Source organism: Hyaena hyaena, unplaced genomic scaffold (genome assembly GCF_003009895.1).
Source record: "Hyaena hyaena isolate Hyena2069 unplaced genomic scaffold, ASM300989v1 scaffold_44, whole genome shotgun sequence".
Taxonomy (NCBI): Eukaryota; Metazoa; Chordata; class Mammalia; order Carnivora; family Hyaenidae; genus Hyaena; species Hyaena hyaena.
Window position 1 is genome coordinate 3,217,474 of NW_024080676.1, and position 25,183 is coordinate 3,242,656.

Genomic DNA, 25,183 nt, shown 5'->3' on the forward strand with positions numbered 1-25,183 from the left:
AGATGGGATAGTGCCTAGGCTTGTGGTTCTGCTGTGCTTTCTAGAAGTTAAGCTCCCTGAAGACAAGCATCTATGATCATAAGATTTGTAAGTCATGAGGGTACTAAATATTCTAAATAGTTTTAAAAAATTTCATCGTGGCATTCTCGTTGCTCAAAAAAAAAAAAAAAAGCAGCAGTAAAAAATTATAATCTAAGGTTTCATAACATTTAGAGTAAACCCAAATGGCTTTGAAACTAAATTCTAAAATCTTACATACAAGTACAAAGCTGGAGAATAAACGGCTTTCTCCTTTTTAAAAATAAATCATTAATTTAAGGCAGGCCCATGATCAAATGCCCTTTGGTGTTGCTGAACCCATTAACTCATGCAATAAAAGTTCACTAAATGTGAGGAATGAACAGTGGTTCTTCTATTTTAATTTATAGTAGGTTGTATGGATCTGGAAGTCAAACCACCAGGATTCTAACAGAGAGCATTTTAAGAAGATTGCAGAGATGGGGAAAGATAAAGATCGCACACAAAATCTCTCCTGCCCTTTAAGTGTGTAACAAAAACTCATCATAAAAATGTAACTTTAGAACTCTTGGGTTGGTTCCCAATCTTCTCATGGGGAGCTGCAGTATTTGTGGAGTTTGGTGAATATATTATAGACAATTATAGACTTTCTTCCTGTTTAATAAAAGTGCAAAAATAGGTTTTTCCTTATGTAAAAATGTAAATATACTAGATTATAAGGGGAGAAGAAGCTAAAATAGGAGCTCAAAATTCTTAAAAACAGATATGAAAAACACTAGACCTCTCAGCATGGTGATGAAGCACTTCAAATTCCTACCTGCTAATATCACAGCTCTAAAAACAAACTGGCAGAGTGCCTGGGTGGCTCAGTGTGTTGAGCATCCAACTCTTGATTTCAGCTCAAGCAGGATCAAGTCCCGCATTGGGCTCTTTGCTGAGTTTAGAGCCTGGTTAAGATTCTCTCTCTTTCCCCACCCTGCCCCTCTCTCGGGCTTGCTCACTAAAATAAAAAAATAAATAAAAAGTAACTCAAAAACTTAAATGCAGAGAATCAGGTACAGTGGCACCCTGGGGAACATGAAATCCAGGAGGACTACACGAAGTGTACCAGCATACTTCACTAAAGTCCAACCAGTGAACGGGGACAGAACACCCCAGGGATGCCAAAATTTATATAAAAGTGCAATTTAAAATATCCATGCTTCTGCTTCACTACTGGTTACACCAAAGTTGAAAGATAAGAGAGGGAGGAGTGGGCAGGCTCAGGAAGTTGCCCTAGACGCCAACCAGACGAAAACTGACTTGGAAGAGCCTATTCTTGGAACTGCCCAGCAGTGGGCATTTAGTCTTTGAAAATGGACAAGCAGCCGAATCCTTCCAATGAGGGGCCAGACGGGGAAACCCTCCTCTGGCCATTCAGCTCAGTTCCCTCATTAAATTCAGAGTGAAGCCAGCTGCCAGAAAAGGCAAAGGGTGACCCAGCCATGGCTCTGGGAATGCCTAGCAAAGAAAACAGATTGAATGCCTGGGTCGTGGGAGCTCACAGATCACAGCGCTAGAAGGCAGATTTCAGCAACTGTATGAAAGATAAGGAAACCATGCTTAGAGTGGTGCTCTGCTCCTGCTGAATACATAGTGCGATTTCTCTTAGAACATTCTGGGTCCACTGTCATCAGGGAGAGAGAACAGATGGAGGAAGACACAGGCAGCAGGGCAGTGAGTCCCCAAAGATCAGTAAAACAGTGTCAACGAACAGCAGACCAACACAAATAATATTAAAACAAAAGTATCAATTCTTTACAAGAACTATTAAAGTAAGTACATATAAAACAGTTCACTAAAGTGGTTAAATCTTACTCATTTCTTCTATCACTGAAATCTACACAAATGAGATTAAGAAATTATATTTAAATACAGGTATGTTGTATGAAATCATTTTTTAAGTCAAAGAAACTTTAAGATAAAGTGATTTTTTTTCTCATGTCCTGTTTTTTTCCTTAAAAGATGTATCTGCAATACAGAATATGGCAAGACACAAAACTGATCTCTAATTTCATTACTTTAAAAGCCAAAAATGCTGTATGTGGTTGGAAGAGCCCAATAAAACCATTATTGTCCTTTTGTGGAGAATCGGCTATTGTCTTTACTTTGCCCCCAAGTAAATTACATCTATTAAATTAAATACTGGTCTTAACCCTTCATAGGGGGTAACGCTGGGTCTTTCTCTTCATCCCTTTTCCTCCAAATGTAGTAATTTCCTATTTTATAAATTCACAAATGACTTACTAATCAATGATTTCCCCAAATGTACGTTTTATCATGGATACTGAAAAAGTTATTTCAAAGTACTGCTTGCAGTGCTGTTCCTAGTCAACTCCGATGAATCAGAGAATTCAGAAAAGAGCAGGAGCATTTTACGTGTGCCCTTCAACTACATTCTTAACTCGTACTTCAATTTTCAGTATAAATTTGAATTCTCTGGATTTAAAAATATTTTTTTCAAGTCAGAGCACAACTAAAATAATCTTTGCAAAAATGCTCCCACTGTTTCAGAGGGTCTCAAAAACTGCTATACGTTGGTCACATGGATGGAGCACTTGTCTGAAATGCAGATTACAGTTTCTACTACTGGGATATGTGGATTGAGAAGTTCCAAGGAGGCCCTAAAATCTGCATTTCTGGCGGATGTGGTTTAAGGCCATATTTTGAGAAATACCATATGACCATATGACCAAGTTATGGCAGCTCCAAGTATTAAATGCCCACAGCTCCAACGCTTGACACAAAGCTGGAAATGATTATGAATTTGTTGCATCAAATTAAATATAATTTCTAATTTGCACCGATTGTGTCAGGATTTCATTTCAGCAGGGAGACAGTTTTTCCTTTATCCCTTGCAAACTGTTCACAGTGAATAAAACAACGTGCAAATGTAATTGCACTGAGGCCTGCCAGGCATGACTGCTGCCTAGTCTGCATGCTGTCTGGCACAGGGTTTCCAAATGAGAAATCCACTAGGAGCACACTCATCTATTAGCTTAAATATTCCTAAACTGGATAACCGAGAAAGCCAAGAACTCAAATGTACCCCAAATTTAGGACTGTTTCATATCATCACCCATAAAATGACTAAATGCTAAAAAAAGATATATATTTGATACATTGATCCCATCTAAAGAGCAAATCTTTTTAATTAAACAGACTTTGATTTCTAAAAGCCTACTAATACTTTATCCTATCATATTACTGTAACAGTAATGTTTATATTTTATATCAAACTCAAATTCCTAACTTCTCAATGTGTTTCCACCAGATGGTTCTATTAACTACTGAAAAACAGAAAAAATAGTTTCCTATAGAAAGCAACTAGAAAAGCAGTTAAAACCAAAGAAATTCAAAAGAAGTTGTTCAAGTATTAAAATCTTTTTTTAGAAGAATCCTCTTTTCATCTCATTTCAAGAGTATTGTTCTTTTTAGATCTAACAGGTTTTATTTATTTTTTCAAGTACAAAAGAAATGATAAGCACAGAATTAAACATGTGAAAATTTAAAGAAAAAGATCCACATGGTCACTACTCTCATACAATCTCTTCATCTGTAGGCCCAAACAACACTCATACCCTGGCAAATTGTTTCGGATCCGGGTAACTGCAAAGTGTTCAGGATTACACGACTCTGAAACATGTACATTTTTTAATTTGGTGAGTTGGGGAGCCACAAAATCAAGTCGGCTTGCCTTTCCTTTTGAAAGGTAGCCAAATCTGATTTGTCCCCTTAGCAATAAATAAAATACAATCATTTGTATCATCAAGAGCTCTCCTTTTAAGCACAAGCACTATGCTTAGCATGTGACATACAAGATCTCATTTAACTCTAATAACCTTATAACGCATGTTCTGTTGCTACCAATTTAGAAAGGAGGAAATGGTTCAGTGTCTTCCCCAGGGTCACATGACCAGTACGCTATGGGATTGTGACAGAAAACCTGATCCGACCTTAAATCCCAGGCTCTTAAAGATCACCTCATACTAGCATTGCACTGCATTGCACTGCCCTTCCTTCCACTACCCCTCCCCCCCACACACACACATTCATTCTGTAAACACCTTTCCACTGCATTTGTTTTTCGGTGATTAAGAGAATGAGCTCAACAGACCTTTCCACAGACATACCCAGCCTTTATGAAGTGTTGGCTTAGTGTCATACACTGTGCTCAGGGCTGGCTACAGAGGTGAACACCACCATTGCCCTTGAGAGGCCTACAGTCCAAGCCATGGTGGGGGCTTCAAAGCAAGATAATGGTGTCTTTTGGTCTAGGAAAGCCACACGATGCCTATAGACAGTCCTGGCTGCCAGGGGAGTGGTGGTGAACAGAAGCTTGGGCTGAGGTCTGTGAGCAGATACAAGTGACCCCTTTGGCCCACAGAATGAACGGAGAGCTAGTTAGAAAGATTATAAGCCTTTCAGAGCAAATTCCCAGACTAGAATGTTTTGGTTCTACAAATGGAGATGTTACAAGGGGAACATTAGATTGAACATTTGGAAAATTTGAAAAAAAATTCTACAAACTTTTTTATAGTTATGCTGTTGGGGTCACTCTCTAATGCCACATAGTTGTTGGGAGTCCAGCTGTTTACTCCCTTGATTTGACTCTTGTCAACTCAAGTGGCAAAGATATCCCAAGTTCCAGTAAACACACACAGCTCTTTTTAGTTCTGGCAGGCATGCTAGGGGGAAGCTGGGAGCCTGGTTCTGGCCAAGCGTGGGCTACAGCCTTAACAGAGAGGCAGTGTTCCCCAGGATCCAGCAAGGCAGTGGCAGGGATCAAGGTGAGAGAACCTGGGGAAACGGATGAATGTAGGTAGCCCGTGACCATGAATGTCCCCTTCTCCTTCCATCACTACCCTTGGCAATTCCAATGCTTTACTTTAATGAGAGGGACCTGTTGCATCTCTCCTCATGCCCTTGCCTTCCCTCAGAAGCATGGTGATTAAGAATGTAGGTTTGGGGGCACCTGGGTGTCTTGGTCAGTAGAATGTCCAACTTTGGCTCAGGTCATGATCTCTTGGTTCATGGGTTTGAGCTCTGTGTCAGGCCCTGTCTGATAGCTGAGAGCCTGGAGCCTGCTTCAGATTCTATGTCTCTCTCTCTCTCTCTCTCTCTCTCTGCCCCTCCCCTGCTCATGCTCTCTCCTCTCTCAAAATAAATAAGTAAACATTAAAAAAAAGAATGTAGGTTCACTATCAACTATCACCTTCATCACTTACTAGCTGTGTGATCTTGGGCAAGTTACCTCGGTTTCCACAATGGTAAAATGGAATATTACAGCATCCTTCTCATGTGGCTACTACAAGGTTTGGTTGCAGCAACACAGGTAAGCACTCAAAAATGACATCTTTGACTCAGGGCCCTCACTGGCTAGTCCCCTTTTCCCACTTATGTGTTGGCTGTTGTTCATTCTTCTGTAAGCCAGAGATGATTCTCTGAAGGGTGGCTGAATACACATTCACTCTACTCTTTGAAGGGACCTACTCTTACAGGATGGTCAATAAATCTTTTGGGGGTTTGTTTTTGTTTCTCTAGCTCTGAGGAAACTTTTCTGAGGAAAAACTCATACAAGAGATTCTCTTACACTTATTTGGACCTATCTCGGAAACTTATATAGTGAAAAGTATTCAATAAAAATCAATGTTGGGTTTTTTTGTTACGAGGGACCACAGAGTAATGTAGTTTGACTCCTTCACTGTAGAGCAGAGAAAGCAGTCCAGGTGAGGAAGGAGAAGCCCGCCCACATGGTTGGAGAGAGCTGTGGCCTGGACAAGGATAAAACAAGAGTTCCCAGTTTAGTACTGTTTCCCCCCACAGGATGTTGCCCTGAGTCAAAACACAGCTAACTGGCCTTAAATTTCTGTAGACCAAACACATGGTAAGGAGAATGTAGTGCTAACATTGTATTTCGAGAGGAAGAAAATTCTTTATTCACTACATTCTTTCTGAATTTTCACATGGTGCCTTGAATGTAGTAAAGGGGCAATAAATATTTTGATTTTATATAAAAAGGCAAATGATGCTAAGAAATATGCCATCACTATGAAAAATTCTTCTAGATACTAAATTTCCATATCCATATACACAGAAATAATGGACTTTACTAGATAATAAATTGTTGCCATGGACTAAAGGTTTATTTCCCCCCAAATTCATATGCTGAAAACCTAACATCCAAGGTAGATGGTACTAGGGGCCTTTGGGAGGTGCTTAGGTCATGAGGCCAGAGCCCTCATAAATGGGATTAGTGTCCTTATAAAAGAGGCCCCAGAGTGATCCCTGAACCCTTCCACCATGGGAGGCTATGACAAGAAGTCTGTAACATGGAAGAGGGCCCTTACCAGAACACGATCATGCTGATGCCTTGACCTTGAACATCCCCAAACTGTAAGAAGGAAATTTCTGTTGTTGGGAAAGCCCAGTCGTGGTATTTTGTTGTAGTGGCTTGAAAAGACTAAGACATTGATTAACTACAAAGTCCAATTTTTGAAGAATGAGAAATACTATGAAATGAAGTATACTAGCATCCTTAATACAGTTTACCTTCTATGGACTGAAAACTGTCTAGAGAGCATCGCTCTGAACATCAGTGACAACGATTCTGTGTTGTACCACATATACCAGGCTATTAGGGCAGATAATTCAAATTTTCTCTCTCTCTGTACCAATAAATAATTTCCCTTCTCTCCAACTTCCAGTTTTCTAGAAACCAGTATAACCAAATAAATCAAGTCAGTAAGCATTATAAGTAAATATAACCATAAGACACAACAGACTAAAAACCCGCAAAAAGAAGGCTCACATGCTCACCTCCAAAAGCACATATGCTGAACCCAACAGGTCTATAGCTGTAATGTGAGGCATATTTGTAAAAGGCCCCAGTGTGGAGCCAATATGACAGCAGACACAGACTGGGCAGCAGCGCAAATTCTAAACCCAGAATCTTTACCTATTTCTCTAAGAAGCCTATTGGCAAGAAAAGGTGACTTAAAAAAAAAAAAAAAATTGTTTTTTTTTTCATGATATACTATGAAGCCACAAAATTCTGAGCTCAAACTCCTTGACTTTCTTTACCATTATCAAGTTGAACCCTATCAAATGGCCTTTAAGTCAAAAACAGTCAAATGTAGACTATCACATTATTCAAATTAACACACAACATTATGAGTGAACATAAGACTTTTGTCATCAAGGATAGCCCCAAGTGTGGCTTCAGGAAGATTACTTCTATTTCCTAATGGTTTTCTTCAATGAGTTCTGGGGCGGAGAAAGCAGGAGGGGCTGAGGTTAACAGTTGTTTAAGTTACCAAAAACTCCATTGACTAGGACTCTTCATTTTCTAAGCGTCCCTATTAAAGTTTCACTGCAGAATAATTTATGAGATGTCTGAGGAATGCTGTGAAAAAAAATACGTCTGACATTTAAGACTATTTTAAAACACCTCTCTTGTAAAAAGAGCTGGAGGTGTGGCAGGTCGGGCCTTGCTCATGCCTGGGGGAGAGCTGGAGTTTTTAGCGGTTTAGGGCAGAAACGTGGCACAGCTTCAAAGCTCTGAGGCCCAGGCGGGCTCTCCAAGCCCCCAGAGGCGCGACCAGGCCAGGCAGAAACGGCATCTCTGTTCCTATCTGGGGCCTCAGCACTCTGTTTGCCCTTCAAGGTTCCCTGCTGCCTAAGGATACATGCAAAATATTTCCGTGAAGCACCGCTGTGTGGAAGCAACAGGAAATAAAGGTTTACTCCACTGACTCCCTGCTAATAAAGAGGCAGGGGTCGCATCTGAGAATCAGGGTTTTCCAAGAGACTTGTTATTTTTACCAGATGTTTTCAAAGGCAGGGTTTGTGCACAGTACTTGAGAGGTACTTTTGTTTTCTAGAATCAAGAGGACTTGACCATAAAATGTATTTTAATGGAGTAGGAAAAGCCAACTCAAATTTGACGGGACAAGAGGAAAATGGCCTCCTCAGAGACACGACTTGTAAATTTTCTTAAGGTTTAAGAGAAATGAAGTATTCATATCTGAAATTCCTGAAGGAAGTAAAATCAGTTCTTAGAAAATTCAACCTTTTTACCACATTTTTTTATTAAAATTTTTTTTTAATGTTTATTTTTTGAGAGAGAGGGAGAGAGGGAGAGAGAGAGAGAGAGAGAGAGAGAGAGAGAGAGAACAGAGTGTGAGCAGGGGAGGGGCAGAGAAAGAGGGAGACACAGAATCCAAAGCAGGCTCCAGGCCCTGGGTTGTCAGCACAGAGCCCAATGCGGGACTCGAACTCACAAACCATGAGATCATGACCTGAGCCAAAGTGGATCACTTACCCGACTGAGCCACCCAGATGCCCCTATGTTTACCACCCTCTGAGAAAGGTGTTAGGTAAGGAGACTTCACTGGGCAAGTGTGGCCCCAGTATGAAAACTGGAGTCAGAAGCAGAAAGGGTCCCACCGTGGCCTCTTCCTTCTCCCACATGCCTGCCCCCCTCCCACTACCCGCACTGTCCCCATTTGGTGGAGGCACCTCGGCATAGAGCACTCTTCCATGCTACTCCCACAGAAAGCCTTCCCAAGCTGCACCATATGTCTCAAAAGTTTCCCTCTACCTCGTCCTAGCCCCAACAAGCTATGCTGCCTCATTTGTGCCCTTCAAATGGCTCCCATATCCTCCAGGACTATTTTCTAGAATGGGACTGACCCTGAAAAAGGATGAATGAGAGATTTCCACAGCCTCAACTTATCAGCTTTCTCTCTCCCCCATATATGGAATCTGCATTCTTTAGTTAATTACATTATTTGCCTAATGTGCTATTTTCTCCAGTCTACTGATTGTTCAGAGCAACACATCTAGCTCAGCACAGGAGCTTCTGGAGAGCAGTGTTTTCAGCCTCCTCACACGGAGAGAGACTGAGGGAAAAGAGGATGTTCCCCTAAAGAAATGTGCAGAGAAAGCACGGGGTTGCGAGTCTAACATAGCACTTGGAACTGTGCCTCCATTTTCCAGCTAGCATCTTTCAACGTCACTTTCCTCTTCTGCAAAGTATGAAATAATAAAACCCATCTTAGCTTCTGCACAGCCAAGGAAACAACCCAGAAAATTAATAGGCAACCAACGGAATGGGAAAAGATAGTTGCAAATGACATATCAGATAAAGGGTTAATATCCAGAATCTATAAGGAACTCACCAAACTACACGCCCGAAAAACAAACAACCCAGTGAAGAAATGGGCAGAAGACATGAACAGACACTTCTCCAAAGAGGACATCCAGATGGCCAACAGACACATGAAACGATGCTCAGCATCCCTCCTCATCAGGGAAATACAAATCAAAACCACACTGAGATACCACCTCACGCCAGTCAGAGTGGCTAAAATGAGCAAATCAGAGAACTCTAGATGCTGGCGAGGATGTGGAGAAACGGGCACCCTCCTACACTGTTGGTGGGAATGTAAACTGGTACAGCCCCTCTGGAAAACAGTGTGGAGGTTCCTCAGGAAACTAACAATAGAACTCCCCTATGACCCAGCAATAGCACTGCTAGGAATTTACCCAAGGGATACAGAAATGCTGAGGCATAGGAGCACATGTACCCCAATGTTCATAGCAGCACTCTCCACAATAGCTAAAACATGGAAAGAGCCTAAGTGTCCATCAACAGATGAATGGATCAAGAAGATGTGGTTTATCTATACCATGGAATACTACATGGCAATGAGAAACAATGAAATCTGGCCATGTGTAGCAACATGGATGGACCTTGAGGGTGTTATGCTGAGCGAAATAAGTCAGGCAGAGAAGGACAAATATCATATGTTTGCACGTATAGGAGGATTAGGAGGAACTTGACGGAGGAACAAGGGGGAGAAGAAGGGCGGAAATGGTGGGGGAAAGGGAGAGAGGCAAACCATGAGAGACTCTTGAATGCTGACAAAAACTGAGGACTGATGGATGTGGGGGGGAGGGGGGGTGGGCATGGAGGAGGGCACTTTGGGGATGAGCACTGAGTGTTATGTGGAAACTAATTTGACAATAAACTATTTGTAAAAAAAATAAAAAATAAAAAAAATAAAAGAAATTAATTTAAAAATTGGTGCTAAAAAAAAAAAAAAAAAAAAAAAACCATCTTTGGGGTGATTACGAGGACTGTACCGGATACGTGCAGAACCCTGCATGTACAGAGAGGGAGAAGTCCTGCGTCAACCATTGTTGCCTTTCCCAAACTCCGCCTACACCTTTTATAAATAGTTCCTTTATTTAAATCTCCTTAAATTACCTGATTTGAATGTGCCATCGGATTCCTGCCAGGACTCCCAATACACTCGGCAAGTGACATTTTCCCTAACTTGTCTTCCCCCCTTCTCCCCTAATGTATGGTTTTCTACCTAAGAAAAATTTGCTCCTTTAAAAATATATAACCTTATATCCTTCAATGTTTAGTTACTTCCATTTTGTTCCAGTGCTCAAGTTGTTGTGTAAGTCTGGTTTACCCAAATTATAAATTCTGGCATCATGTCTGAGTTATCCTGCATTTGAAGTTTCTAAACTTTGCACTGGTTTACAGGGCTGTAAAATAATCACAAGGCTAACAGGACCCTCACACGTCACCTAGGTGGGCATCTCCCCAAATGTGTTCCACAGAACAGTGCCGCCAGAAAAGCAAGCATGCGGCAAAAAAAAAGGTGTCCTAGAATCTAACAAATCTGCCATGTCTTTCCATGGCAACTCTCAGTGACCTTCAGTGATACATTTAGGTATCTGAGAAGTCCGGTCATAAGGAATCCCATTGAAACTCACTCAAGCAGCATTCTGTTAATTTATTTGCCCACAGAACCGTTCCCTTATCCTTCCCTTTAGGGCACCCATTAACATCCTGCAGAACAAATTTCTACATACTCCCAGTGGAATGGGGAAGCAGAAACAGAAAAACTCCCTTCCCTAGGGTCAGTCTGTACATGACAGAAGTAGCTTCAGGCCCAGATCTCTCTAACCGCCCCCCCCCCCCCAAGCCCCAGTTCTTCTCACTATACCACAGGGTCTCTAACTTCATCACACAGGGGGATGGCCAGGAGCGCTTGTTAAACTGCAGACTGCTGAGCCCCACCCTGGACTGTCACAGTCAGTGGATCTGGTGTGCATATCCAACACTTCTTGGGTGCTGCTGCTGCTGCCAGGAGGAAGCACACTTTGAGAACCACTGTCCTACACTCATCTGCAGCAGCACAGAGGCTGGGGCATGCCTCATCCTAAAGAGTAAAGACCTGGTAGAGAAGCCAAGGCTTCGACATGGGAAAATGTCTACAGGACAACAGGGTTAATAACTAATGGTTCAACCGGAGGTTATATCTAGTGAATAATCAAATGGCTCAGAGTCAGAAACTAAAAAACTGGACAGTGGGAATTAGTTGGTATGAACGGATAGGAAAGTCTGTGGCTCAGTCACTTGAGTGTCCGACTCTTGATTTCAGCTCAAGTCATGATCCCAGGGTCATGGGATTGAGCCACACACTGGGCTCTGTGCTGAGCATGAAGCCTGCTTGAGACTCTCTCTCCCTCTGCCCCTCCCCACCGCTCATATTCTCTAAAATTGAGAGAGAGAGAGAGAGAGACAGAGAGACAGAGAGAGACAGAGAGGGAGGATAACTGGGAAGAACATTCCAAGTGGTAACAATGGTTCCTATTATCCAAGTATTTGTTTGCAGAATGGAAGAGACCTGGCTGTGCATGTCTTCGGAGAGCACCCTGGTTCTTACATTTGAATATGGGTGTGACTGCTATTTCAAAAATTCACAGCAAAACACTTAATGCAAAATAGAGTAGCTCCTCTCCAAAGAAGTGATTTGGAGGATCTAGCAAAGGTCCTCCTGCTCCCTTTCCAGCTGTAGCTTCGCTTCCCCTGCTTGCCCTCTCTGCTTGGACGCCCAGCAGCCCCACCTCCAAGACATTCAATCAAAGGCCAAGCAAAGCTGGTCACTGAGTCTATAAGCGGTGTCTTGGGAAGTGGGGGTAAAATAGTCAAAGCCTGCAAGGGCCTTCTAATGGAGTTTGATGAAATGAAACAATTTCAAGACATCCCCCCCATACCTACCTCCTGCCCCCAAAATTATTATCTGGGAAAATAACTTTTACAAATTAGCTATAGCTAATTATCTCAAAAGGAATAGCCAAGAACGAAAACACCATTCTCTATGACACCCCAGGAGCTACTATCGTTCACCGTGGCCCTAACTGCAATCTGGCAATGCTGGTACTAGCTACTGCTTTCAAAGAAACAGGAATGACCTCACTAGGGAAACGGCAAGCCTGACTCTCACTCACTGGCATTCACTGAAACTGGTTACCACAAGGTAAGATCCAGGTGACAAATGAGACATCAACTGCCCTCCTGGATGAAACAGAGAATACACAGTGGTTAATCACAGGGCGAGTCAGGAGCTTGGAGATGAAGAACACCGAAGTTCAGATGAAGAGGTTACTTCCAGGGGATTGTGCTGATGGCAGGAGGAAGCAGGAAGCAGGACAGGAAAGGGAGGAGAATTGATGGCTCCGGAGCACCTGCTCTGTGCCACACACCCGTTGGGTCCTTCACCTACTCTCTCATCCTCAAAGTCCTACGAGGTGGATCGATGTCTTCATTTACAGATGGGGGACCAACGCCCTGGAAATGAAAACTCAAACAGGTGGCAAACACCAACATGGGGACTTGAGCTGTAGTCAGTCTGAATCCAAAAGTGTTGGTCTTCACTGATGTAAGATTTACAGATGACAGGAGACCCTGTAACTTCTACTGAAGGTAAATCAGGGAGCGCACTCTCCAGTCTTTTCCTGAGCTTTTAATTTATAATTTCAAATATGGTGAAATCATTAAATAAACTTGTGTTATACACACACACACACATCCATATATACAATGTATTTGCCTAAATGTAACACATTTACATATCATAAAGTTCTAAGTGAGTTATGGATGGGGAAAGATTTTGAACCATTTGTTAAAAATCATCACCATCGGCGGGGCACCTGGATGGCTCAGTCAGTTAAACATCTGACTCTTGATTTCAGCTCAGGTCATGATCTCATGGTCATGAGATTGATCTCAGGTCATGGACATCAGCGCTGTCAGCACGGAGCCTGCTTGAGAATCTCTCTCTCTCTCTCTCTCTCTCTCTCAATAAATAAACTTCAAAACAAATTATCACCACGGTCAATACATTTTATGCCTTTGAAGGAGACTGGACACATGATTAGGGTGGCCAGAAATATAATCTTTCCTTTTCTTCTCCAGGATGTTACACAAAAGCAACAAGGGAATGGGGGAGGGGCGGATGAGCATGGAATTTCAGTCAATTTAGGAGCTAGAACCTAAACACAAAAATTGTGTATTACTAGTAATGGTTCAGAAACACAGAGATAAGTACATCTTAAAATTCGGATGTTTCCGCATCACACAAAATGATACTACTAGTAAATACATACAGACTGGTCTGATGCCTGGTACAGTTTATAAGTTTTCTATAGACTAAGGTGATGGTAGTTGTTTTCTTTTCAAACTTTTATTTAAGTTTTAGTTAGTTAACATACAGTGCAATATTGGTTTCAGGAGTAGAATTCAATGGTTTGTCACTTATATACAACTCCCAGTGCTCATCATAACAAGTGCCCTCCTTAATGCCCTTCACCCATCTAGCCCATCCCCCACCCACCACCCCTCCATCAATTCTCATTTTGTTCTCTATCTTTAAAAATCTCTCATGGTTTGTTTCCCTCTCTCTTCCCCCCTCCCATATATTCGTCTGTTTTGTTTCTTACATTCCACATATGAGTGACATCATATGGTATTTTAGACTAAGGCTTTTAATCATCACATCCTACCTACAAGATAAATACTATCTTAGAAATGATGAAATTGAAGCACAGAAAGAATAAGTAACTAGCCAAGACTGTAGAGTTTGACAGTAAATGGAGAAACTAAGATTTAAACCAAGACCCTTGGGCTCTAGAGCCCACACTGATGAGCACCGAGATGGAGTGCCTCTCCCATAACAGACGTGCGGGATCATCACTGTTCCATGATTTTAGTAGGAAAAGATTTGGTAGCCTCAATACCACTGTTTATGTGTTATGACACATCTACTCAACAGAAACAACAGAACTATTAAGAACCATAAGGTACCTCAAAATGTGAGATGGAAAGATTTCTAAAATTATGGTTAAGTAACCATGGATCACAACCAGGGATCCAAACACACCATGGATAGTATGAAGTCACTTCTGTGAAGAAAACAGACAAATATACATACTTACAGATGCAGAGAAAATCTCTAGTTCACAAGAAACCGGTGCTTCTGAAAAGAGAGCTGGGTACCAGAATTTGATGGAGAGAAAGATTAAAGATTCAATTTTCATCACAAAAATTTTCCTAATTTTTAAATTCTGAACATGGTCAGGTATCATCTATTTATATAAGGTAAATTCGAAGACCAAAATTATTTGAAGAAAATCATGGTGGAATGTTTTCCAACCTATTCCCAAGTAGGGAGGGTAAGAAGTGACCAGAACATCCTGTGACACTTTTCCACTCATTTCATCAAATAATTTTTCATAGTAGAGACTCCGAAATAATTAGAACTAAAAAATAAATTGAAAATGCCATCCACTTTCTGGGGTACCTAGGTGGTTCAGTTAGTTAAGCTCTTGATTTTAGCCCAGGTCATGTGAGATCAAGCCCTGTGTCAGGCTCTGCACTAACAGTGTAGAGCCTGCTTGGGATTCTCTCCCTCTTGCTCGCCCCTCCCCTGCAAGCACACTTGCACACACTTGCACGTATGCAAAATGAACTTTAAATATATATATATATATATGAATAAAATGCCATCCACTTTCTACAACTGAGACACTTGCTTCTTAAAAAAACGCAATAGATAAATAGCAGGAGAGAATTCCCGGTGTAGGTGATAGTAGGAGGTGTTTCAATGGTTTGTGCATGGGGTGTGCACAAGAGAGCATGAGAAATCCTTAAAAAAAAAAAAAAAAAAAAAAAAAAAAAAAGATAAAAGAGGGCAGGTAGTGACCCAGCACAACCACTGTGTGGCTAAAATAGGAATGGGTATGTCACCCCCATGCCACTAAAGAAACAGTCTCTCATGTCCTACAAAACATGCAAGGCATCTTGCCTTGCCAAATTTAAACGGGGACGTTATTTTTACATTACTATAATTAGTTCCCATTTGTCTATGAATCAGCCTTTATGAGGCAACAGCATCTAAGCCCCATCAGATGAAACCTGAGGCAACATCATCTCTGTTTATTATTTTGAAAAGAAACAGAGGGAGCCAAGTTTCCTGCAACACCCGATTCAAACACTGAAATTTGGAGGACAGAATGTCCTGTTGTCCACGTTTGAAGATAGGACTATATTTTCATCTAATACATCAGTCCCAGGTTCAGCTGGTAACAGGAAGGAATTGAATTCCAGAGCTCAAAAATAGGACTTAAGTACTAAACCACCTTTCACTGCTCATATAGAATGATGTTTATATTTTAACACCTTACACAGCAGCATTTTTTTTAAGTGTCCACGTTAATGAACAAACATGAGCAATTTTAATCTAAAGGTATCTGCCTGAGTGGCAGATTGGTAAATACAAGCATTTTAAACCTATATTCACATTCCTTGATAGACCCCTTTCATAATTAACTTTCTTACAAGAAATGAAGTGTTTAACACCATATAGAAAGCCAGAGCGGGGGGGGGTTCCTATTTAGCCTGGGATCCCCCTGAATGAAATGGCTCCTTTAAGAGGCTTTGAAATCAGGTATATAAACACAGTAGAATCTTTTGGCCTCCAAAGAGAGTCCAGCCAGATAGTAGACAGAATCTGGAAGAGGTTTAAACTGGCAGCCTTGGTAAATTTCAGAGAACCAACTGGAGGGTACGAGTTCAATGCTGTAATTCAAAGAGAACATCAGTTAGCTAACATCAGTTACTACATCAGTTAGCATCAGAACTGCTAACACAGGTGATCAATGCACATTTGAGTGAGGAGAGTGGGTACAGAAGGGATAAATACACTATTTGCTTGTCTCCAGATTTATTATACCGAAGGCTTAATGTTTTTGTGCACACCCATGTGCCTTTGATAAATGTGGATAGGTACACCTGTATCTTTTATTGCAAATACCATGGGTTCTAGGGCCAGTTTACATTTACTAACCAGGTTCCCTTCAGCAAACCATTTTAACTCATCAGAATCTCATTTTTGCCTCTCACATATAACAATAAATGGGTGACAAGGGACTAAGACTTGCCCTGTCTAATCTCACAGAAATTTTAGAGCATACTTTTTTTTTTCCCCTGAGAGACATAGGCAGCGTGAGCAAGGGAGGGTCAGAGAGAGAGGGAGACACAGAATCTGAAGTAGGCTCCAGGCTCTGAGCTAGCTGTCAGCACAGAGCCCGACGTGGGGCTCGAACCCACGAACCGTGAAATCATGACCTGAGCCAAAGTCAGACGCTTAACCGACTGAGCCACCCAGGCACCCTGTCTCACAGAAATTTTAGAATAACCAAAATGAAATGCTGTAGAGTTTTTAAAATTTAATAAACATTTATATGACATTACATGCCAGGCACAAGGTGTTATAAAATTCTTACATATTTTTAGATATACAAGTAAATATAGCATTTTATATATACATGAATATATATCAGAAAAGGGGAAATGAGGGCGGGCAGGGTTAAAAATAAGGTCTGAGATTACATCGGAATTTTAACTGAAAGCTGAGACCCAAACAATGGTTTTACTTTGCCAAAACCACAGACAGGAGCTGCCTGGAATGTTGTCATACTAACTTTATCCTCATCACCCTTGGAAAATTCAGAGATTCACGTACAAGTCGTACTTTTAACGATCCTCTGTTATAGGTACTATTATTATCTCTGTTGTACAGATAAGAAAGCTAAGGCCCAGAGAGGCTCAATAACTTGCCTGTGGTTACATAACTAAGAAGTAGGATCTGAACTTTGACAGTCTGAGTCCAGAGTACGTTCAATTATACACTGTAGATACCATGCAACCTATCGTAGTTGCTATTACTACTGTGGCATATTACAATAAACCCCTTGTATTAATCTCGATTCCACAAAAAAGGAAAATTGGGCTCAGAGGTGAAGTTACAGCAAGCCAAGATCATAAAGCAAGTACATGGCAGAGAGAATTTGAAACCGAGTCTATGGGACTCCAGAACCTGCACTCTTAATTGCAAAGTCAATAAGCTCCGATCCACAAATATTTATTCTGCACCTACTGTGCCCTAACACACCTTTTAAAAAAGGTAAGGAGTTGGTGGTGGTGTTCCACGGGGAGCTGGAAAGGCTTTCATAGCACCTCAACGCTGAATTGGCCCCACCTACACTCCCCAGGGCAAAGGCCAAAGTCCTGCACATAGCAGGTGCTCCATGATGCAGTGAGGTGGATGACAGCGACAGAAATACTCTAAGAGTTGGTATTAGCTTCAAAAGGGAATGTGACTATTCAATATGGAGGAGAAAAAACTCTAAGGGCAGAATACAGACAGTTTTTAAAACAATGTGAACAGATGTGGTCTCCATCAACAGGCGGAGGACTTTAGGTACTAGGTTAATTCCTACTAACTCTCAACTCTTGAGGTAGGGTGACCAATCACCCTGGTTCTCCCTGGACTTTCCTGGTAGTCTCAAGTCCCGGGAAACCCCTCAGTAGGTCACCCTAGAGGGCAAACATCAGGTTTTGTACTCTTGACCTTTCCATACCCAACCCCCAGGTTCTAGCACGGTGCCTTGCAAACAGAAGGCGCTCAATATGTCTTGGTTCGTTAGATGGATGAAAGAAGCAATACTTTATTATTTCCAAGTACACTCATTTCCACTATACAAGTGTTGCCAAGCAGCAGTCCCTGCATGGTTAAAATGACTATGTGAGAATCATTTTAATTAGCACTTCCATTGTTTGTATGCAAATGCACATTCCTAAAGTGGGTCCTCTAAAAAGCTTTCCCTAAACCAACATCCCTTACTGAGATTTTTCTCAGTAAATCCCTGTCTACAGCCAGTAGGGAGATAAAATTCCATCCAGCCTGAGCCTTAATGATCCAGCATCTGTAATGGAGTTGACGCTTTTCTTTATAGGAATGGCAAGTCTAAAATGAGGAAATGTGAGGCACTTCCAGGCGCCAGGATAGGGTGCTCCTTGACTTGCTCATCCCAAAATAGTATGGCGACTCAGAAGGCAGTCTCCCAGTACCGAGTTCCTCTCGCAGAAAAGTGGAACGTCCTGCGGCCAGGCCCCCTGGATTAGAGTCGTCAGAGTTAAGAAAGCAAACTTTCCAGCCTCCCCCAGATGTCCTGCTTTGAGCTCCGCCAGCCCATTGCCTCTGCTGGCCTATCCCTGCCTATGCCCTTCCTTTGGCTCTCTGACCTGGGGCTGGGCGGCCTTGCTCTTTTGCCTCAGCTTAGGGAGAGGCCCAGATGCTCCTCGAGAATTCAACTCTGGCAGAGGTATCGGTGGACCCAGCCCTGCCCTGCCCTGGATGGGAGTTCTGAAGAGCTGGTCTCTCAGGAAGTCAGGGTGGGAATAAATGTTCTGGGCGGTCAGCATGGCTGACTCCTGTCCTGAGTCATTAACTCAGCCCCACAGGGTTAAGCCAGGCAGCCCAGAGAGCCAGTCAGAGCTTAAAATTAGAGAACACGATGGTGAGAAGCTAAGTCTCAGAAAGGCAAACAAGGAGGCAGAGATTATCTGAGCTTGGAGAAACCCTCGTGTGGCCCAAAGAGGCCAGGGAGGACCATAGCCAGGAAGGTCCTGCAAAGTCCTTTAAAGGGCTGAACTCCTAGCATGGAATGCTCTATTTGCATGTCTGGGCCACAGGAGGACAGAACAGAGTTGAAGCAAAACAAAGGACCAGTAGCATTTATCAGTCAGAAGAAAGTCCAAAAGGCTAGTATCTGGGATGAGTCACAACAGGTGAGAAATGTGAATAACCATCAGGGGTAGGTTTTTGTTTGTTATGTTTGTCAAGCATCAGAGTGACAAGAAAAGCAAAGAAGCACAGGCCTGCTTGGGGAAGCCAGTGCGACATTGCAGCCAGCAGAGAAGAGAAATAGCTCCTCGTCTGTGCTGAGGGAACGTTCTTCAAACTGGAAGAGGCGACTCTGGTAACTACTGACTGGAGTGGAAGACAGGTGTGGAGCTGGGGGAGCTACTGCCATTTTCAGTCAAGTCAGGTTTTTAGGCTCGGATGAATCACACCCACAGACAGCCAAAGTATGGACATGTGCCACAGATGAATCGCTGTCAGCAATCCTTCAGAAACCTCAAAGAAAGGAATGCCATTCAAAGATAAGGAACTAAATAATCAACAAAAGGAAGATTCTAGAAGTATATGCCAAGACGCTTGGCAATAATGTCCAGAAAAGTTCTAGCCTGGAGTATTACATAGATGAATACTCCAGAAAGAGTGATGACTGCCAAAAACGGATAGAGGTTCACTATAATCAAGTATCAAATGAACCATTTCTCTTTTTTGTTACACATAGAAGACTGATAGTTCAGACAGTTCAGATGATCATAACTTCACTTGAGCCAGGCTTTAACAGTTCTGTGGTATTCTTGTGAATATGAATATGAGCAATTAGGCAGATTTACATAGAGATGACTGAGCCACCAGCCTGCAGGCACAGGGTTAGTCCTATCCTGTACATTTGGGTCAATGACTTGTATCTAGAGGTGACATACATGAGGGAGGGTTCGTCACCTTGTTAGATGACAAAAGCTGTATATTAAAAGTTCTTTGGAGGTTGCAAGATGAATCAAATCTAACAAGATGAAATTTAAGATGAATACACGTGAAGTCCATGCAAACCAAGAGCTCCAAGTGGTTACTGAAAAGAGCAGTCAAGTTTAGCTGTCTGAGGGTCTTTATGATGCTCCTCAGAGGGCTTCCAGATGAGATCCCAACACAGCTCTGGGATCCCAGCAGAGCCCCTTCTAATGCCTTCATTCCTAGTTACAGAGAAGCTATGGCACTGCAGAGAAAGATTACACACACCTGGAGGAGAGGTGGGGCCCTGAGAGGCTACTAGAGTACCTCTTAGGTGTCTTAGGGCACACCAGCAGTGTGATGGCTGATACCTTAGAAACACTTTCTAGGGGTGCCTGGGTGGCTCAGTCAGGTAAGCGTCCAATTCTCGGTTTTAGCTCAGGTCATGATCTTGCAGTTCATGAGATCGAGCCCTGTGTCAGGCTCTGTGCTGGCACTGCAGGGCCTGCTTGGGATTCTCTCTCCCTCTCTCTCTCTCTCTCTCTCTCTCTGCTCCTCCCCTGCTCATACTGTCTGTCTGTCTGTCTCTCTCTCTCTCTTTCTGAAAATAACTTAAAAAAAAAGAAAAGAAAAACTTTCTGGTCAACACCTGCTATAGTCACTGCTGGTTCTATCCCAAGATTGTCATTCTAAAGTGAGCCTGCATAAGGACCATTGCCGGCGGGTGGGTCAAGGAGGAGCAGATGCAAGAACATTTTAAATTTGGTGATGCCTTTCTCACCCAGTGACCTGTGACTGACAAGCCAAGATCCATAAAGGGAAGCGCCTGGTGGAGTGCCTTCTTGTTAGCTCATAGGTCAGACAAGCATCTTTGGAGTTATTTTTTCCAAGGAAGGGGATGTCTCTGAAGGAAATGAGTAGATGCCAAGCAGAGAATATAGCAAATCAAAATACTTCCTGATGCAGTCCAACTCCTTGGCTGATGTACTTTCAGCTCAATACCTGGAACTCAAGACCAGCCCAGGGAGAATCAGAAACAGGCTCCCAAGTGGCTGGGAGCCAAGAAGGTCCAAAGTGGCTTCAGAAACCCCGTAAAACCAAAGACACTGGCCTTGTTCCAAGCCACAGGATTTCTGAACTAATGGGGGCACTGGACATCATCCTATTTAAAAAAAAAAAAAAAAAAGGTGAGGGGAATATGGAAGTGCTAAAAGGTAGCAGTGCTGAGCTCCCTGAGGTAATAAAGAATCTGAAGACCCTGGTCTCCAAAGCATTTTTTTTAATGGTCATTTGTTTGCTATGTACTGTTTGGGTAATTAACAGATGAATCCAAAGGTTCAAAACAGGTTCCCCCCCCTCCCCCCCGAATTCGTGGAGCAGACCTTCCAGTCCTGGAACTGACCCTGAGGTACTTCAGACCAAGGGTGATGGGCAGCAAGCTGAAAAGATCTGCAATGACCTGGAACCAACCTCACAAAACTGCGTCATCCATGAAAAGGCAGTAAGGGAACCAGCCACACCCCGCCCTCTGTCACACGGAGACTTAACCCTAGACAGATCCTTCTGAACATCAAATATTATCCAAAACCACAGAGACAAGTTTTGGAGATGGAAAATATACAACAAGCATTTCTAGACAACCCAAAATGTTTCCCATTCTCCAAGGATGGGTCTAGAAACCAAGAGATACCCTGTTTTGTTTTTTTTACTGATACAGAACATTTCAGACGTATGCCCACTCTTGTTCTCTTAAGGCTTCCTTTCTTCAATGTTCTGTCAGTTCTTCTGCTCACTCCAAGAAGAAGGAAACTTCCATTGTGCACTACCAGTCTTTAACACATGCCAAATCAGGGCAATTTGGAGACAGAAGTAGCAACGACAGCAGCCAGAAGGGGACAGGCTGAAGCCCAAAGCACTGAATGTTGGAAACCACAAACCCTGAATCTGCAATTCCTCTATTTACTTAGAAACAGTTGCTGATGCTCGCCCTAACTGAAGATAAACTAGGACAAACCCGGAAAGGGAAGGGGAAGCAGTGAGGTAAGGGCTGTTGTAAACCTGGCACAACGTGGAGGAAAAGGTCCTTGGGTTGTCAGGACACAGTTTTCCTCCCTAGGAGAAAAATGAGATAATGTACCACCATGAATAGCGACATTGGGCTGCAGTCACGCGCTTAGCAGAGGCAGCGGCTTGCCGTCTTCACACACTTAGAAGTCATGCACAGACATATCTGGAGACTGCTGTGGTACAGTGGAAGAAACATGGCATTTGGAGACAGAGGAGGTGATTCTGAGTCCTAGCTCTGCCTCAAGCAAGCTGTGTGACATCAGGTTAGGAACTCAACCGAGATCGGAGTTTCAGTTCTCCGTGAACTATAAAATGAGTAAGTTGGACTAGCTGATCTTATAGTTTTCTTCCAGGTCTAATACCCATACATATTATCTATTATCTATCTATATAATATATATATTTAACACATATATTATCTACCTATCAGTTGATATACATATATATATACATACATATTTAATATATATTACATATGTTATAGTGTATATATATCTATTTCCATGCTCTAAGTGCCATTAGAAGCTGCCAGCCAATGCAAAGCAGCACCACACTCTCCGCTGACCGCAGACCCAGGCCCACCACAGAACACCCACAGCAGCCTCTACGGCACCGTCCTGTGTTGACCGTGTTCTAGAACAAGTATTGTTTTTCTGCCAACAACCAATGCATAGAGGGGGGGAGGGAGATCTAACGTTACAAACCAATACCGCAACACAGCAGTTATGTCTCCATTCAGCAAACATTTACTGAACATATTCCATATGTCTAGACACTAGGACAGTCCTCTACTCAATGAACCAATCAATCCACATATGCCAGTGGTCTGTGAACAAGTCTCTATAGTACCATGGAAGAGACACATGGACAGGGCAAAGGGTCAGCTGACCCAGCAGAGACTGGAGCAGAGTGCAAGCAGGAATGTTTCCCAGCAGTGATGCCTGGGCCAGCATGTGCAGGAGGAAATGATTTGGCCAAGGGAATAATATGTATAGAAACACAAAGGAATGGCCCAAGAGGGCATGCAAGGTGGGAGGAGTTCGAACACAAAGGGCCTTATAAGCTATGCTAAGAAGAGCTATTACCCTGCCTTAGACGCCCTCAACAGCTTCCTGTCTGGCCTCACTCACAGGGCTAGCGTATGCCTACACTAGGTCAATCATCAAGCAACTGGCCAATCCCTACTGCGCCCCGCCCCAGCCCCGGCCCGGCCCCTCCATTTGTCCCTAAGTCACACAGCCAGGCCACACCTGCTGTCCATGACGGCTTCCTCCCAGTTACTCAGCAGGCCTAGCTTTCAGCTCTTGCTCAGCCCCTAGTGCCCAGCCCATGGCAGCTGTTCCAAATAGTTTCCATCTTCCTCAGAGCCACAGCCGCTTCCCACCCACCCCACTCATGGTCAGTAAAGGACTCTCACCTCTTCTGTTCCTGGGCACGACTGTCCAAGCCCAGCTTCCAGAGTAACCCTGCTGTCTACCTGCCCCAAGTTCCTTCCTAAATAGCCCAGGCCAAGCTGTGAGTGTATCTGCTCCCAATACAACAGACGGTCATTGACCGATGCAGGCTGCTGCCGGCACATCTGACTGGGCTCTGAAACAAGCACACCTGAGTGGCTGAGGTCCGTGGATATGCTCCAAATGCCAGAAGGCGTTATGTAAGTATTAGCTCTTTCATAGCTGTTGTCCAAATAAGCAAGTAAATAAATCACTGATCTAATGTTGAAGAGATGATCTAAAGATCTGCAAAATCCACAGTATCTTTAGGTATGTGAATCAAGGATGCAGCCTAGAATCTGCCAAGAGCCTTTTAAAACAATCTCAGGGCCTTTGCAAGCCTAGTCTCTAGTCCCTGCTGTTCTCCTACACACACAGCCCCTTTAATGCCAACCCACGCAGCACTGCATCATTGCAGTGCCATTTATTTCTGTCATAAATTTCTTAAAACACAAAATGTATTTAATATAAAATACATATACAATACATTTAATATATATTACATACATCATAGTATATGTGTATATTTTTATATTTCCATGCTTTAAGTGCCATTAGAAGCTGCCAGCCAATGCAAAGCAGCACCACACTCTCCGCCGACCACAGACCTAGGCCCACCACAGAACATCCACAGCAGCCTCTATGGCACCGTCCTGTGTTGATCATGTTCTAGAACAGGTATTGTTTACTCTGCTAAAAACTCTCTGCTTGCCATTTATTTTTTGTTCCGGTCAACAGTTTTGCCATGGAACAGCCAAGAGATGGTATATAACTGGTGCCAGACCTGCCACAAAAATATAAAGGAAAGTATGACCTAAGATCGTATAATTCAACAGTGAAGATAGTCCAAGCACTGAACATGGGTCCACTCACAGACCTGGGAGCACCAATCGTTGGAAATATTCTACACAATGCCAAGAAGATAAAAACCTTTCTTCCTAGTTCACCTCTGTCCTATCTACTAAGCAGAGGTCCCAGAGCGGTGGGTTGAGGGTCATGCCATTGGCTTGTTGAGTAAAAACCTCACTGTACTTAGCTCTCATGTCTATTAGAGGCAACCATGAGGAAACCCTCTCCACTGAGACTCTGCTATTCTAACTCCACAGAACTCATGTGGCCTGGACACCAGAGTTTCCCAAAACTCATGCCCAAAACAAAGAGTGTGCTAAATGCAAGAGATTTCTTGACAGCTAGCCTTTGAGGGCAACTCAAAATATGAGTTCACTGTATATAAGAAAAAAACGAAGCCCAGGGAAGGTACGTTGTTCTAAGGTGGGTAGCAAGTCAGGGTGACCAGGGTGAGGGCCCCGTCTCCTCTGTGATGGGCTCACACTCTAAAACCGAAAGCTGAAGGACTGGGATGTTGTCAGCACCCTGGCTAGCATTCCATTTTCAGAAGGTTACAAGAATGATTTTAAGAGGGGAAAAACGGGAATTATTAGAAAAAACAAACTGCCTCCTATCACAAAGCTCATAAAATGGAAATCATTAAGATTAAATTCACACGGTTATTAAAATTTTAGGTTGATTTGTTAGCTTGGTCTTATTTATGTGACGTTCCTTTCTTGTAATCTACTACTTACTTTGGAAGGTACCAGGGCTCAAAATGTTTTGTGAAAATGGTGACTTCTGTCATCCAGTTTTATATTTTGATCTTATTGTAAAAAGGGGGAAGAAAACCTAAAAAATGTTCAGCTCCTTCAAGTTCAGTAGTTCAGTCCATTTGAAAAAAGGGGAAAAAAAGGAAAATATTTAAGAGAAAAAAACCTAATT

At 42.6% G+C, this 25,183-nt stretch overlaps 1 protein-coding gene and 1 non-coding gene across 9 annotated transcripts in view; both read right to left on the minus strand.

Annotated features, from left to right (window-relative positions):
- SORBS1 (sorbin and SH3 domain containing 1) overlaps positions 1 to 25,183 on the minus strand; it is a 166,712-nt gene that overhangs the window by 133,520 nt on the left and 8,009 nt on the right. The gene's annotated exons all lie outside the window — the stretch shown is intronic.
- Positions 16,507 to 16,591, minus strand: TRNAQ-UUG. The gene has a single exon. It is a non-coding gene; the product is annotated as a tRNA-Gln (tRNA).